At 44.5% G+C, this 15,291-nt stretch overlaps 1 protein-coding gene across 8 annotated transcripts in view; it reads right to left on the bottom strand.

Annotated features, from left to right (window-relative positions):
• The window catches only part of LOC135378039 (zinc finger homeobox protein 4-like), a 253,994-nt gene that overhangs the window by 71,926 nt on the left and 166,777 nt on the right, over nt 1-15,291 (bottom strand). The gene's annotated exons all lie outside the window — the stretch shown is intronic.

The raw sequence follows: 15,291 nt of genomic DNA, 5'->3' as shown, positions 1-15,291 counted from the left end.
GTTATCACCACTCCCCAGTTCTGCGCTACACACGAAGCAGTTGACAACAATTGCTGTAGTAATCAGTTAACCAACAGTCGAAGACACTATGATCGTTACGCTCATCACAAAATAACACTTCTGCAGTTTTAGTTACACTCAAAGGAACAAAGTATGAAATACTAAATCCCACCGTATGACATGATGGAGCAACGACGCTGTCAGAGCAAATACCCGCACCAACGGTCGCTGTGTTCAGTGGAAATACCGACACATAGAAAATAAATTTTTGGCGCTTTTGGCGGTACCAAAACAACTGTGTGAAGATATTGCTGTCTGGTCCCATACGGTTTGTTATACCCCTTTGTCAATATTACCCTGCGGTCTGTGACATTCGCTCAAAGATGTGGTGTTAGTCCAACTTAAGTTGGCATACTTGGCATAGCCGGTCAGCACGGACCCTTGCATACTGTCGCAATCAAATGGCCGTTTGAACTGCATAGCGCATCAGTTTCTCACTGCATTTAATTATTGGGAAAAATCCTATAATTCCAGGGAAAAATGCCACGCTTGCGCCGCGTTTGCCGGGAGGGAAGCGAAACGAGCCCAGTAATGACACTCTAATCACCCAATTCCAAAACTCCCCAAGGAAAGGCACGATTTCTTCAATTTGAGACCGAAGTCAGTCCAATGTTTTCGTTTTTTGCTTTCGTCACAGCTCATACACTAAGCCCTTTCTTGTCGATCGGTTTCATCTATCTGTTCCCTACCTCTCTTGCCCATTAGCTCTTTCGATCTGATGCTTCCTTTTTGGTCAAAATGTCTAACCCGCTCCAGCTAGTTTCGTAACTAGCACAGCCCGGATACTCGTGTATAGACACATATTGATTAAATGAAATGCCGTAGAATCAGCATTTTGTTAGAACAAGTCTCAGCAAAATCAATTATCTATGACACCTATGAAGAAACAAAAAAAAACAAAAAAAAACGACATTTAGCGGAAACAAAAATGTGTGGCTACAGGTTCAGGTTCACGTTAAATTCAGCGTCCGTGAACGTAAAAAATTTGAAGCGTTCATTGGCACTTTAGATACTACACAAGATTTATGTATCCTTGGTTTACTATATAGACAGGGTGTTTATTTGTAGCCTTTACAGAATTTTTATTTTAAAAAAAACTATGAGAGCAGCGTATGTGTTGTTTTTCCAGTTGAGTTCTACGGCCAGGCGGACATCCTCTCGAAGAAAGTGTACAACTACAAGATGATTAATTACTTAAAATTCATTAACTAACTTTTTAATTAGGGGATTTCGGGCAAAAGCGAGATGGCAGATTGATATGGTGATGTGATAAAGAAAAAGCGAAACCGAAACCGCGGCGACCGGGAACGCGAGGAGTACAGTGCTCATTTCACGTCAGAGGGCCACGTGCTTTGGAGCAATGAAGATGATTGGAGTAGGTGCCGCTCAGGTGGCCAGATAAGCCTCCGTCGGCGAGGGTGATGCGCTCCTTAGGCGCGCTTTTTCGGTTTCGGCTCATTTGCATATCAAAATTCGGGGATGGATATTTTAACGCACGTGCGTATTTCAAAGTTTTTTAAACGTGGAATGGCGTTCGACGAGGATAGTCTCTCAATCTGCTATCTTGCTTTTGCCCGAAATTCCATAATTAATAAGTTAATTAATGAATAACAGGTAATTAGTCATCTGGTAGTTACATACTCTCTTCCAGAGGATGTCCGCCTCGCCGTAGAACTCAACTGCAAAAACAAGCCATCTATGCTGCTCTCATAGCTTTTCTATAAAAATTCTGTAAAGGTTAAAAATAAACACCCTGTAGAACGCATTCATAGCAGAAAGTTCATTATTATAGAGAAACAATAAAGAGACCGATACCGTAGTAAAATATATATAAAAAACGAATTTTATGTAGCCCGTACTGCAAAATCACGACACTAGGTCGATCAAACTGGCGACGATCACATGAAAAAACAACATGCTTGTTTCAAAGAGGGATGAATATTGGCGCGACGACGTTACCACACAGGGCGTATCACCCTCGACGATCCTTAAACACTTAAGATAGAGAGAGAAGGTGCCAGATAAGAGTATAAATTATAGGAAGCTCTCTATCCAAACAAGCCGCTGAACTACCTAATTAAGAGGTGAACACAATTAAAACATCAAGAAGAACGCAAGCGGAACAAAGACCAAGCGAAGACAAAAAGAAAGAAAAACAAAAGAGCAAAAGATAACGTTTGGCGGATTGGGGGAAGCGGGAGGAAGTAGCTTTATTTACAAAGAGGTGCGCGTGATTAACTTGTTGACTCCCTCGAAGAGGAGGTGTTTAATTAATCGAAAGAGGCGTTTCGACTTGCGGAGGAGCTGAAAGCAACAAACAAAATGGCCTCTGATGACTCAACAGGCTGCTACTTAACACCGAACAGAGGGGGGAGAAACGATTTCGAGGGCTTCCGTTAAACGCTTTTGGCAAGCGGTATCATGTATAGCAATTAACAGACCATAGTGGGATAGGAAGCAAAACTAAACGAGCTAATATGCATACAAATGAGCATCTAAATAGGCATCTTTACCTTCCTATTGTTAGCGAAACTGATCGTGACGAGTGAACACATCACTGTCATACTATGAGGCTTCGTTTTTGGAGATAAACTGTCTATCCGTGCCATGTTTCAACACAAATTAACTAACAAGAAGAAGAAGAACAGATATATGACTATACGACGACATGAGGTGTTTCAACCGTGAGAGCTACAATGACCTAACCAACTACACTGACTAATCTCTGGTAATGGCTGTTTAAATTTAGCGAGCAAATAATCTTAAGTTTACTTTATTTCATTTAAGTTGTTAGAGATATAACTTAACGTGCAGCATTAATTGCGGTGATACCGTAGTAAGCAACGTTGAGTTTGCTTAGCAACACATATCCCATGAATAGCGTTGACAAGCTTTCAAGGTTCTTCGTACCAGAGCGTAAAATAATCATATCCGCGGTCTCTTAATGAGCGTAACTTCTCTGACATACAGCGTATGGAACAAGCTCATTCCAGTTGCTGGCTGCGTATGTTGACAGCGGCATAAACACTAAGTTTATAATGTCTGCTGTACGTTCATTCAAACACAAATACAATTGGCGCTGGTAAAATGTGACACGTATTACAGTGTCACTTGACTACTGACTTGGTGAGTAAATGGGCCTCAAGGCCGGCACACATGGCGCGTATTGCGGCGCGTAAAATGATATTCGAAAGCAACGCTCGTAACGCGCACAGCACGTATTCGCAGAGCGAAGCACATAGTCGCAGAATCTGCGGCGAAAATGCGAGATGACAGCGTTGTCAAGGCAACGCCGTGGGAAATAAGCAAAGACAAGGAAGTGAAAGTCGACTAGGCCGATTTCACATCAGGTCAAGCAGTGAAGTCCCATCAACCACCTTGATTTTCATTATTTTTTTATACATAGAAGCTCATCGTATATGACGACAAACAGCGGTAAAACGAATAATTTCTACCTAATAGTTTTTGTGCAAAAAATCGAGAAAATCCGACCCTGAATTCAAGTGTTTCAGTTTTGTCGTTTTTGCACGCGCATATATCCTGATTTTTAAAAGATATTCTTGCGAAATTTTTAATGCTTTAGTGCACACTCAGGCCAGCATGTCCAGCGCAAATTTTAGCGCACAGGTGCAACGCTCTGTGATATAAAAAATGCGAACATGCTCCAGCGCGCAATCTTGTTCCAACTTCAACCCGCCATTTCTCTGGCTGAAGATGTCGCTCGTTGTTATACTTGGCATCAATATACTCACATTTTCATTATCTTTCATTTGGTATATCTCGCATGGGTGTACTATCTGCTGCAGGCAACTTCTAGAACAAGCAAGAAATTGAAAATCATTCAAAAAAAAAAAAAAAACATGGATTTTGCGCGGCCGCTTCTCGAAAAGGTCCCCTTTGATTTCATTTACATTTTGCGAGGACATGGCCCGATGTTATACCTTTACTTGGCTGCAAAATAATTCTGCTTCAAAGGTGCACACTGGCGATGAGCGCGTTAAAGCGCGGCCCTACTCCGCGTGCGTGTTGAAACGGGGATGGCGGCTGTCTGTCGATGTCTTACAACAAAGAAAATGTGCGACTCTGTGTGACCAAATGTGGTAGAGTATGTTCATGTATTTACAAGGCTGCGAACGTGGAAGCAGTAGTTCGCATTGTCAACTTCGCAATGACCGTGATTTATTTTTGACTCAGTTTCTAAGAAAGCGTCACCCTTCTGTATTGGCTGTCCACTGTTCGCGCTAAGTTTCTTGAGCTCCACTTTCCGATGTCTTTCCAATGCTTTGCCACACATGCGAGCCTGGTATGCGAGGTTGATGCAGTACGTTTATCCATTCTTTTTTTTTTTCTTTTGAATTCGAAAAGAAGGCATGTCCTCAGCGCATACCTGGAGTAAATGGACCCGAGCTCCAGGCGCCGTGACAAGTACCTTATCATGTATTGCGATCGTATGATGGCATCTTGAGGAGGTGAACGCAAGTTATGTGTCATGACATGAGGCTTGATTATTCCACCGATGCCGCCGCTGCAAGAATTTGTGCTGTTGTCTGTTTCTGCAAACAGCCATGTCGCACTTGCAAAAGTAGACTTGGAGAGCTCATAAAGCCTGTACCGATTTTTAAAATTGCTCGCCGTACCATCTGACACGTACATCATTTTAGCAGCAAGATGCTGGCATATCAAAGTATTACATGATAACTTAAGATACTTCTCACAGCGCCTGGAGCGCGTCCATTTACTCCAGCTGGGTCATTCCAGGCCAAATCACCCAAAGGTCGTGCTCGATCCCCTCTCAGTTTTGCTCCCAAAAATTATCATGGACTCCTTATTGCAAATAAAGATATGTTCCCGAGTTTTACTGGACAATGTTGAACCGTTGTCGATTTAGGCGGGGTCAAAGTTCGTCAGAAACCCGAAAACCATGCTACGAAAAAAGTTACCTACTCAGCAGAGTTTTGCGTCTAGGTGGATTCTAGTGGCATAGAATGAAAGAGCGTGGCCCTAACATTCTGCCAATATCAAGTTCTTCCCTCGTGTTTGATTTTCAGCCAGCGAAACAGGGCTGCTTATTGGCGCTATTTCTTACAACTTTGCGCCCTGCTAAGGGCACTTTTCGCACAAACTGGAAGGGACAAATCAATTCAGCGTGTTCTGGACCTTCCATACTTCACAATCACATGTTTTGAAGGCCGACCACACAATACTTTTTGCCCCATTTAATCCCAAAGGCTGTACTTTTGATAAAATTGGCCGTTTTCAACGCCATTTTTGAAAATGAAGCGGTCGGCTGAGAACAATCCAAATAGATGAAGATGACAGATCAATATCTATACTAAAGCATATAAAAAAGTTGAAAAGGTACTTTTTGATAAAGGCGAGAAAATAATTTTTATATCCCACCCACTCTACACATAGTTACGCTGAACGACGCACGGGTGGGTCGCGAGGCTTGGTTCGGCGAATAAAGTTTTTCCGTGTGGTGAAGTTTTCCTATCCGTTATGTAGGACCAGAATAGACATTTTATACAGCTAAGTCACATCCATGCTACTACCGCGTACTAGCCCGAGACGTTCATGTGGTGCTTGCTAATCTATCCACACCAAACAGCTGGCTTCTGATGATCACCCAAGCAGGCTGGAATGATAAAAGTAGTTTATTTGCAATTCAGACAGTCTACATATTTTATTTTCGCGATTGTAACAGTTTGAAGTAAGAGCAAAAAGATACCCACATAAATGAATGCCACAACGGTTCCATTATTATTTTATATTCTCTTTTCGAACGTTAAAAAGCAAAGGCGACCATTGGTAGGGTATCTCATTAAAAGTGACCACTACAATTTCCTCTGTACGGCGAAAAGATAGGTCTTGAACGCTGCTCCGACTGAAGTTTCCGTGCGTGCCACGCACTTTCATACCGCAGCCCTTCATCTTGCACGCGCGCATTTGCTGACGTTCCTACTTCGGCCATTGCTCAACACAACGACTTCAGCAAGAAACTTGGAGCAATAACAACCTTTTTGGTTACCCGGCATGCATCACATGTGAGAAAGACTATTATAAACTAATCAGCTGAGCCGCGGATGAGCTCTCCTAAGCCGATATCAAGGCCATGTGTTAAAGGTTGCGTGGATGCACGAGCGCATTTTTGGACGCTACAATGCAGCAAAAGCCATCCGCTCACAACGCGACCTGCGTTGCTATTAATCATAAGAAACGCGCATTTGAAGGGATAGTATGGTCTGCTCATAATGTTCCTTGTGAGTGTGAAAGCATCGCTGTCGTTTCTCATGACTACCACTTTAAAATGCCGCGAATGAAAGACCCTGAGAAACACCTACTAACAATACTTACCAATGCACTGATAACAATAAAAACTTCACAGTTTACTAACAAACGGGCTGGCAAAAAAGTGTACATGCCCATATCCGGCCGCAGGACGCGGCTTGTGAAACCTAGGCACGCGAACTGTTCGCGCGCCTCACAGGGAGCCGTCTCGTGGGGCCCTCGCGTAACCATGTGGGACATAAAAAATATTGTCTCGCCCGTATCAAAAAGTACCTTCTCAATTTTTTTATATGCTTTAGTATATATATTGATCTGTCATCTCCATCTATTTGGATTGTTCTCGGCCGACCGCTTCATTTTCAAAAATGGCGTTGAATACGGCCAACTTTACCAAAAGTACGGCCTTTGGGATTAAATGGGGCAAAAAGTATTGTGTGGTCGGCCTTCAAAACATGTGATTTTGAAATATGGAAGGTCCAGAACACGCTGAATTTATTTGTCCCTTCCGGCTTGTGCGAAAAGTGCCCTTAGCATGGCGCAAAGTTGTAAGAAATAGCGCCAAAAGCAGCCCTGTTTCGCTGGCCGAAAATCAAACACGAGGGAAGAACGATATTGGCAGAATGTTATTGCCACGCTCTTTCATTCTATGTCACTAGAGTCCACCTAGACGCAAAACTCTGCTCAGTACGTAACTTTTTTCGTAGCATGGTTTTCGCGATTCTGACGAACTTTGACCCCGCCTAAATCGACAACGGTTCAACATTGTCCAGTAAAACTTCTGAAAATATCCTTATTTGCAATGAGGAGTCCATGATGATTTTTGGAAGCAAAACTGAGGGGGGTCGAGCACGACCTTTGGGTGATTTGGCCTGAAATGACCCAGCTATACGCTAAGGACGTGCCTTCTTTTCGAATTCAAAAGAAAATAGAGTGTGTGAACGTGCTCCCTCAAACTGGCACACACGGTTCGCATGTGTGGCAAAAACTGGCTGGCAAAAAACTGGCAAAAACTGGCATGTGTGGCTGAAACACATCGGAAAGTAATAATAATAATAATAATTGGGTGTTTACGTCGCGAGACAACTGAGATCATGAGCGACGCCACAGCGGTCGGTCTGTGGATTGCTTTTGCCCACCTGAGGGTTCTTTAACGTGCGATGAAAGCTCATCACACGGCACCCCGTATTCAACGTCCCTCGCGGAAGACGGCGTGACTAAGCAACTTGTACCCTGCCACCAAGTTGCTGGCGTCCTCGGCCGGGTTCGAACCCGCGATCTCGGGATCAGAAGGCGAACACGCTACCGACTGAGCCACCGAGGCCGGTACATCGGAAAGTGAAGCTCAACAAACGCAGACAGTGGACAGCCAATACAGAAGGGTGACACTTTCTAAGAAACTGAGTGAAATCAGTTATCACGATCATTACAAAATACTGCTTCCATTTTCGCAGCCTCGGAAATACATGGACATAAACTACCACTTTTGGTCACACAGAGTTGCCCTTTTTCTTTGTTGTAACACAGACAGCCGCCATCCCTGTTTCAACACGCACACGGAGCAGGGCCACGTTCTGACGCGCTCATCGCCAGTGTGCACATTTTGAAGCATAGAATGTTTTTGCAGCAAAGTAAAGGTCCAGCATCGGGTCATGTCCTGGCAAAATATAAATGAAATCAAAAGGGGGCCCTTTCAAGAACCGGTTGCGCAAACTCCTTATTTTTTCGAAAGATACACAACTTCTTGCTTGTTTCAGATAGTACACGCACGAGAATATCAAATGAAAGAGCATTAAAATCTGAGTAAATTGATGCCAAGTATAACAACGAGCGATATCTACAGCAAGAAAAATGACGTGTTGAAGTTGGAACAAGATTGCGCGCCGGAGCATGTTCGCCATTTTTTATATCACAGAGCGTTGCACCTGCGCGCTAAAATTTGGCTTAGCCTGCTGGCCTGGGTGTAGACTAAAGCAATAAAACATTTCGCAAGAATAGTTTTTAAAACTCAGGAGATATGCGCGTGCAAAAAGGGCAAAACTGAAACACTCGAATTCAAGGCCGGATTTTCTCGATTTTTTTGCACAAAAACTATTCGGTGATGAGCTTCTACATATAAAAAAAAATAATAATGAAAATCCATGAGGTCGATGGGATATCCCTGGCTGATCTGACACTGGCCACTATCCCGTTCTTGGTTTCTATTGGCTACTGTGCATCCGCGACTGTTACACACTGCGTGAGATTCAGGATCCTCTCGACGGGCTGTCAAACGCACGGAAAACCGCTTCCGTGCGTGCAATTTTTTTACGCAGCGCGTGACACGCACTATTTCACGTAGTGAAACACGCATCATGTGGGTCGACCTTAAAATTTCAATGTCAAAAGCGGAATTTGCCTCACTCTTTTTTAAATTCACAGCTGGCGTCAAACGAAGAAAGACACTCATTTGATCTTACTTCAGCGCACTCTGAGCTCATTTGTACAAGTATGATTAATCGACACGTTGATTCTGTATATTGTTTCTTCTGCACTTCTTGGAGTATCCTCTCCCATGCAGCATAACACACGTGAAGTGCATAGGGATGAACACTTCCAGACAGCTTCCCCCTTTACCCAAGACGATAGAGCAGAGCGCTGACAGAGTGTACAATTGCGGTCTGCAGTCGCTCCAATGGCTAGACAGGTTGCCTTTATCTTATGAATACTCTGCGACATGACGTGCAAACCACCAAAAGCAGTTGTCGTGAACAACGGTGTCGTCAAAAAGCCCAGAAGCGAACTATAAATAACGCGCAAAAATAACCAGGCTCGAAACACATCTCAACACAGGACACACAAAATATATGCTGCCAGCTCACACTTGGAACTCAGTTCGATACTCAGTCCAATGTGCGAAGGTGACAGAGAGAGAGAGAGAGAGAGAGACATGACACTACATTAGCCAATACGATTCTGACAAAAATATCCAGTACGATTCCGATAACAGAAGCGCGTCCATATGCGCACGTATGAAAACAGAACCAACCTTGGGACATGGCTGCAGAGAAGGGATATTCCAAGGGCTCACGGAATGTTGTTCTATTACGCTCCAGTGGGGGAGGAAATCGAGCTCTGCGACACGTCACCATATAGGGCACTTTACGGAATATCACGGTGACAGAAGGATTGGACAGCGGGAACTGCTAATGGTGGTACTCAAACCCCGACGAGGACGCCTCAGTCGGTGGCGTGGTAACAACAAGGCTGACTCGACTGCTGCACCGGCAACCCCTGTCGCTTACCCTCACCTTCAGTCACCCCATAAACTTCGCACAAAGACAGACCCTCCTTCTGTATTCCTTCTTTCCTCCTCAACCACCAACTGAGCGTTTCCCCCTATGCCTTTGTCATTGAAATGAAGAAAACGAATTCAAGGCGTCTCACACCCTTCCCGTTTCTTCCCGAAAATGCCGACTGTGACATAAAACGTAAGATGGTTTCCTGTGGACTCATCGGCAACACAACAGACCTAAATGGCTGCCTCCGCTTTTTTCTCGCTCTGCTACTTTTACGATGGAAATTGACAAGACGCGCAAACTGGTTAAACTACAGGTATTCGCAGGTATTCGTTAACCAGTTTGTTTATTGTAGACCCTGCATACTGCGCCAGACATTTCATACGCGCGCATAATAAATACTGTGGTCTCAAGCACGTCAGGTTGAATGCATTACGGTTCATATATATTCCGACAATTTTCAACAACAGTTGATAGCTAGCACAGGCCCATTCCACAACTCTAGGAATTCCGCCACAAGCTTAGCTGTCTGCAATTTTCGCTGGGACCTTCGCACGCTCTGTCAGGTAAATACCGGAACATTTCATTATTATATGGACCCAGGATGCAGGAACCTCCCACAGACTAGCGTGCCGCCACCCGTCAGCGCGGAACTCACCACAGAGATAATACACATTGTGTACAATATACCTATATATATTATATGCATAATTGCAAAACTGAACAGGGGATTGCCGAACAAAACACCAAACTATAAGAGGAAGCTGTTTAACGTCCAACAAATTTGAACCAGGGAAAATATTACTTCCACGTTTGCACTATATGGGCCGGATGACATAGTATAAGCGGCACTGAGTGTCTTTGAACGAAAAAAAAAAAAAAGGGAAAAGAGATGCCCAGTTGAGAACCCTTCGGGGAAGGAGGAAGGGCATCCTGAGTTGTGAAACATTTGCATCCCGAGAAGACGGGTAAAGGGACTGACGCGTCAAGATATGACCGTTGCCCGTCGCACTCATTCCCGCGGCTTTAGAATAGGGAACCTCTCCCGTCTAATCTCTCGAATTTTTTGCCCCTTTCTTTCTAAAACAGAGCCCGGTAGCAAACAAAGCGGACAATATATACCCAACCGGATACGCGGGTCCAGGTGCTGATTTTGATTTCTAATGCCTTCCTTCCTATACTATTCCCCTTGTCCGTCAACCCCATCACAAAAACAAGCACCCTACAACAGTCCCCCTCCGGTTGCTAAAATAGGTAGTAGCCCCATTATGACACTAGCTATTGTTTCCCCTGTGGGACGTCCTCCGCTTGGCAGGCTCAAACATTGTTCCTAGGTCGTTTTGGCCTCTTTATAATATTATTCGACCAGCTTTTACTGTGTGTGTGTTTTTTCATGTTCATACTCCGCGCTATCCAGTGGTGGATCAGCATAGCGTGCACAATAGCCACATAGGAAGAATATACAGAAGAATGCCCCTGAAGTGTACACTAGCTATTATTATGATGATATTCTCGGGGCCCAGCCGGTACGCTCTTGGTTGAGTCATGAGTTTCCCAATGGCAGCTGGGTATTAATGAAATTAAAAGAGCGAAGCCTGTTGGAAAGAGTGCCGGTCCATCAGACTTTGTTGCCCGGTTGAGAGAAACTGGTTCTGCGGCAGGTTTTGTCGTTCGACCAGGTCTTGTAGCGCGCCTTACGCATGAACCGCACGCGAACACTGGATCTCCTAACTTCGTACACAATATTGTCAGATAACGGCGAACGGCAAAATGCAGATCTCTGGGTTTCAGCCTCAAAAATCCATTGTCTAAATTCTTATAAAAAACACTGTTGCTCCGTCTCAGTACCTGAAGCACAACCCAAACAGATTGCCTGTACAAGTTACGGTACGCTCACAGTATAGACTATGAAATAAGATAACCAAAACCATCACACGTATTAAGAAAATATATGTCAGTTGACTTGCACGTGTTTATGTTTGTCGAGACTCAACCTCGCCTTTATGTAGCCCATCGCATAGGATGTCATCTCAGACAAGACGTAGCAATGACGACTTGAGCAACGTGGACCATGCAACGAAAATACGCCCCTCCTCCCCCAAGAACAAAAAATAGGAGCCCTGATAATTTGTTAGGTTTCTCAGCTTAATTGGCATCCACATCTCAAGCCTTACAAGGGAGGAAGCCTCACACAAAAGGAGCCGTTTCCTCCGCTAATTTTATTTACTGGTCCAGTGTTCTACTAGAAGGGCAGCGTGGTCTCTACTAGGCTTTGCCTTTACAGCTTTAAAAGAAGACAGCAGTTGGAAGAAGAATATCACAGAAAAGTGAATTTCAAGGAAATAGTGCTGTCAGCGGACATCGCGGATATATTACAGTACTCATGGAAATTCAGAAGCGACAGGATTTCGCCGCTTTCATTTAGCTGCTTTCCGTATTTTAAGTGCACGTGGGTAATCGGAAAGCGTTCTCCACTGCTCCCAACAGCATAGGCCCTCTTTCCATTTTAATTTTGCATTTCTTGTCCGTTTCTGGTAGTCGCGACTAACGTCCCCATATGTTTTTCGCTCTTATCGTCATGATCGGCACATGAACCTGGACTTCCGCTTCGGACCCACGATACGAAATTGCCGTTCACACCAGGACGATTTGCTAACCGTTGTAGGCAGCACTTGGAGTGCCACTTCCGGCTACCAGATATGTCCCATCTCAACTCTGTGTAGTTAATTTTATCTCGGTAGCCATCATATATGGCATAATTTAGCATCCTATTATGCGTTTGGTCAGACGAGGGACGCTCAAAATCCTCCCCAGCAGACATGACTCATACCAGAGCAGCCGGCCATTAACCAGATACAATAGCCCACGATGCAGTCGGGAAGGGGGGACGGTTGGGGTGTACGCAGAAGGGCGAGGGCTTCGTCGGTTACCACGGCAACCAACCCGCCACCGAATATATTTACACGCCGTTTACATTCACGGTGCAAACCAGCTATAGTACATTCGAAACTTGGGCCCGCAGCCGAAATTTCGAAGCGGCCACCGGTAATGATCACGCGATGGACCATATCCAACTTTTTGATGAGCGGGTTTATTACTTTCGGTCACCATCATGACGACGCCATGTATCATGCACGAAAAAATCAAGGCGCGGGCTACCTATCAGTATTTCAGTCAGGGACTACAGGACACGATATTAAGCCTCAGAGTGGAGAGCTAATTACTAGCGAGATTGAGTGCTAGAATGATAAATCGATATGACGACTCCTAGCCATGTTATAAGCGTTCACTCATGCGAGTCACAAATAGAGGTAGTACCTCGCGCAAGCCAAACGGGATGATACAAATTACGAGCTTTAAAAGATGAACTACTTCGCAGCTCTACAAATTTGTGGCATGTGCGCCAAATGCAATCTCGACAGCTATATAGATCCAACACGAAGACGTCAATGGCTTTGTGTGGAAGCAGCTCGTTCGTTGTTTTGCAGTGTACACCAATATATCGATTGCCTCCCCCACCCTCTTCGGGATCTTTTTGTTGTTACCTTTCACTCTGGTAAAATCCTCCTCACCCTTCCTCTGCTGACCAATGGACGGAAATACATTCATTTATTGATTATGAAAGATGTGGTGGAGGCCTACTCGCAGCAGTTGAAAAGTACAAAATAAATTCGAGGTGGGTGAGAGGACTACTAAATACGACAGTAGGCAAAACGGCCACCGAGGAACGAAATTAGTGGGAAATGCTACGGCTGGCAGGGAGGCGCCACTTGGAATTGTGGGATGGTGTGCTTCAGTAGCGTGGCAACTGGCGAAAGAGCGAACGGGACATATGTGTTTATTGCGTGCAGGTCGCTGCTGTCGCGCAGAGAACTAAGTAGAAGCTAAGAGAATCAAATGACAGAAACGTTTCCTGGCGTGCACGAACCTCCTGACTAAACAGGGGCATCGGCAAAACGTGCACGGGGAAGGCAATGATGCATTGGCGGAACTATCGTGCTTTGTTAATACATGACCCGGTGCTGGAATGCCCGGAATCAGGTTCATCAACGCAAGTACTCTTTTGTGGCCGTCAAGTAGACCATTTAAAACCCTCCTCACTGTGTATCCAGTTAATAGCAGTATGTTAACGTACGAGGTGGCTCTGAATGTCTCTAAGGGTGGTCCGAAACATTACGAAGTGAGTCGTTTGTATCGCGTACATCAAAAATACGTTTAATACCAGCTAGAGTTTTTAAGACCAGAGCAGACCAGAGCAGGAGCAGCATGAAATATCGATTCGTATGGCAAATTGCCGTTTCGTTAATCAAGCTGAAGGTGAAATTATTGCAGTTTCATTTGTATGGCGACCATAATGCATCTGCACGTGTAACGATGAACGACAGAGTGCGTACGAACTATGAAAACATTCAATTGAACAATATAGTTATAGGATTTCGTGGTTTTGCCACACCGTGTAGGTTGCTTCCGAGCAGCGGCAGTGCCAGGCAGAGTGCTGAAAACAATATGGAAGTAATGTACGACGTAACCAATGCAAGATCGCAATATTCGTTGTCCCTTCCCCGGCGTGCTACATAAGTAACTGTGTATATATTAAAGGAAGTCTCCTATGTCGAAAAAAGTGTATTCTTACTCTGCTATCGAGTGTACGAAGGTCTTGACGTAGGTTAGCCTACTTAAGCGTCGACACATCAATAAATGCCTGCCAGTTTAAGAGTCACAAGTTGTCCTGCCTATTTCCTTGGTCCTTGTCTTCTATGCTCCCATTTATGTCAATATCGCCTTCTGAAAGCGTTTTCCCCCCTTCGTGTGGCCTTTTTTTTTGTTTGGAGGGGGCTCCGTATGCATTGTACCGCCAACAGGGGGTTTTCGTGGGGAGAGCCCTCACCTTTGCATGCCTCGCATTACATCAACTCTCCAGCACATTACGATTCGTCTCGCGACCTCGAGACTGCCTGAACTCCTGCACCACCGTGTGACCCAGAATCGAGTCTTAAACTCCCTCTCCCTTCCATATTCCAAGAAACCCTGGGAAAGCTTGTCGGCGCTTAAGCATATCATAAAGCATGGGAGGCTATCTTTGCACATGGAGACGTAGAAAGATATACGATCATGTAGACCGCAGGATGGTAGGCGAGGTAAACTGACTTGTTCACTTCTAAACTGACAACTCAGAATTGTTGTCTATTATATCCCGCGGTAGGGAACTGTGCTTTGAAGTTCAGACATGAAAGACAACAGATGATAATTACCGGAATGTGTCAATATAATGCTTTCAATTTGAATTTGAACACAGGTCTAACACTGATTGCCGATCAGCTTGTACATATCACTGTAAGAATTACTGAGCAAAACTGAAACGTGGACACGAGGTGAAATCACCAACAAACAGGAGGAAGAGAGATACAATATGGTGCTAAGTTATCTTGTGCCCCTCGAACCGCTTAATTGGTTAGTTTGCAGACAGACAAGCAGCGTCATCTTCTGGTTACACTTAAAACAGAAAGAGCCACATCCTTGAATACCGATCTACAATCGGCATCCGGTTGATATTGGAAGGGAACATTCTCATTGCTGTGCACCTAACCTGTTACTGCTAACTACAGTAGACAACGATCTGATGAACCGGTTCATTACCTCTTATTCGCGAAATCTAGAGCAAATTGCA

Source organism: Ornithodoros turicata, chromosome 1 (genome assembly GCF_037126465.1).
Source record: "Ornithodoros turicata isolate Travis chromosome 1, ASM3712646v1, whole genome shotgun sequence".
Classification (NCBI taxonomy): domain Eukaryota; kingdom Metazoa; phylum Arthropoda; class Arachnida; order Ixodida; family Argasidae; genus Ornithodoros; species Ornithodoros turicata.
The sequence above is the reverse complement of the archived record's forward strand: the minus strand, read 5'-3'. Positions and strand labels throughout refer to the sequence as shown.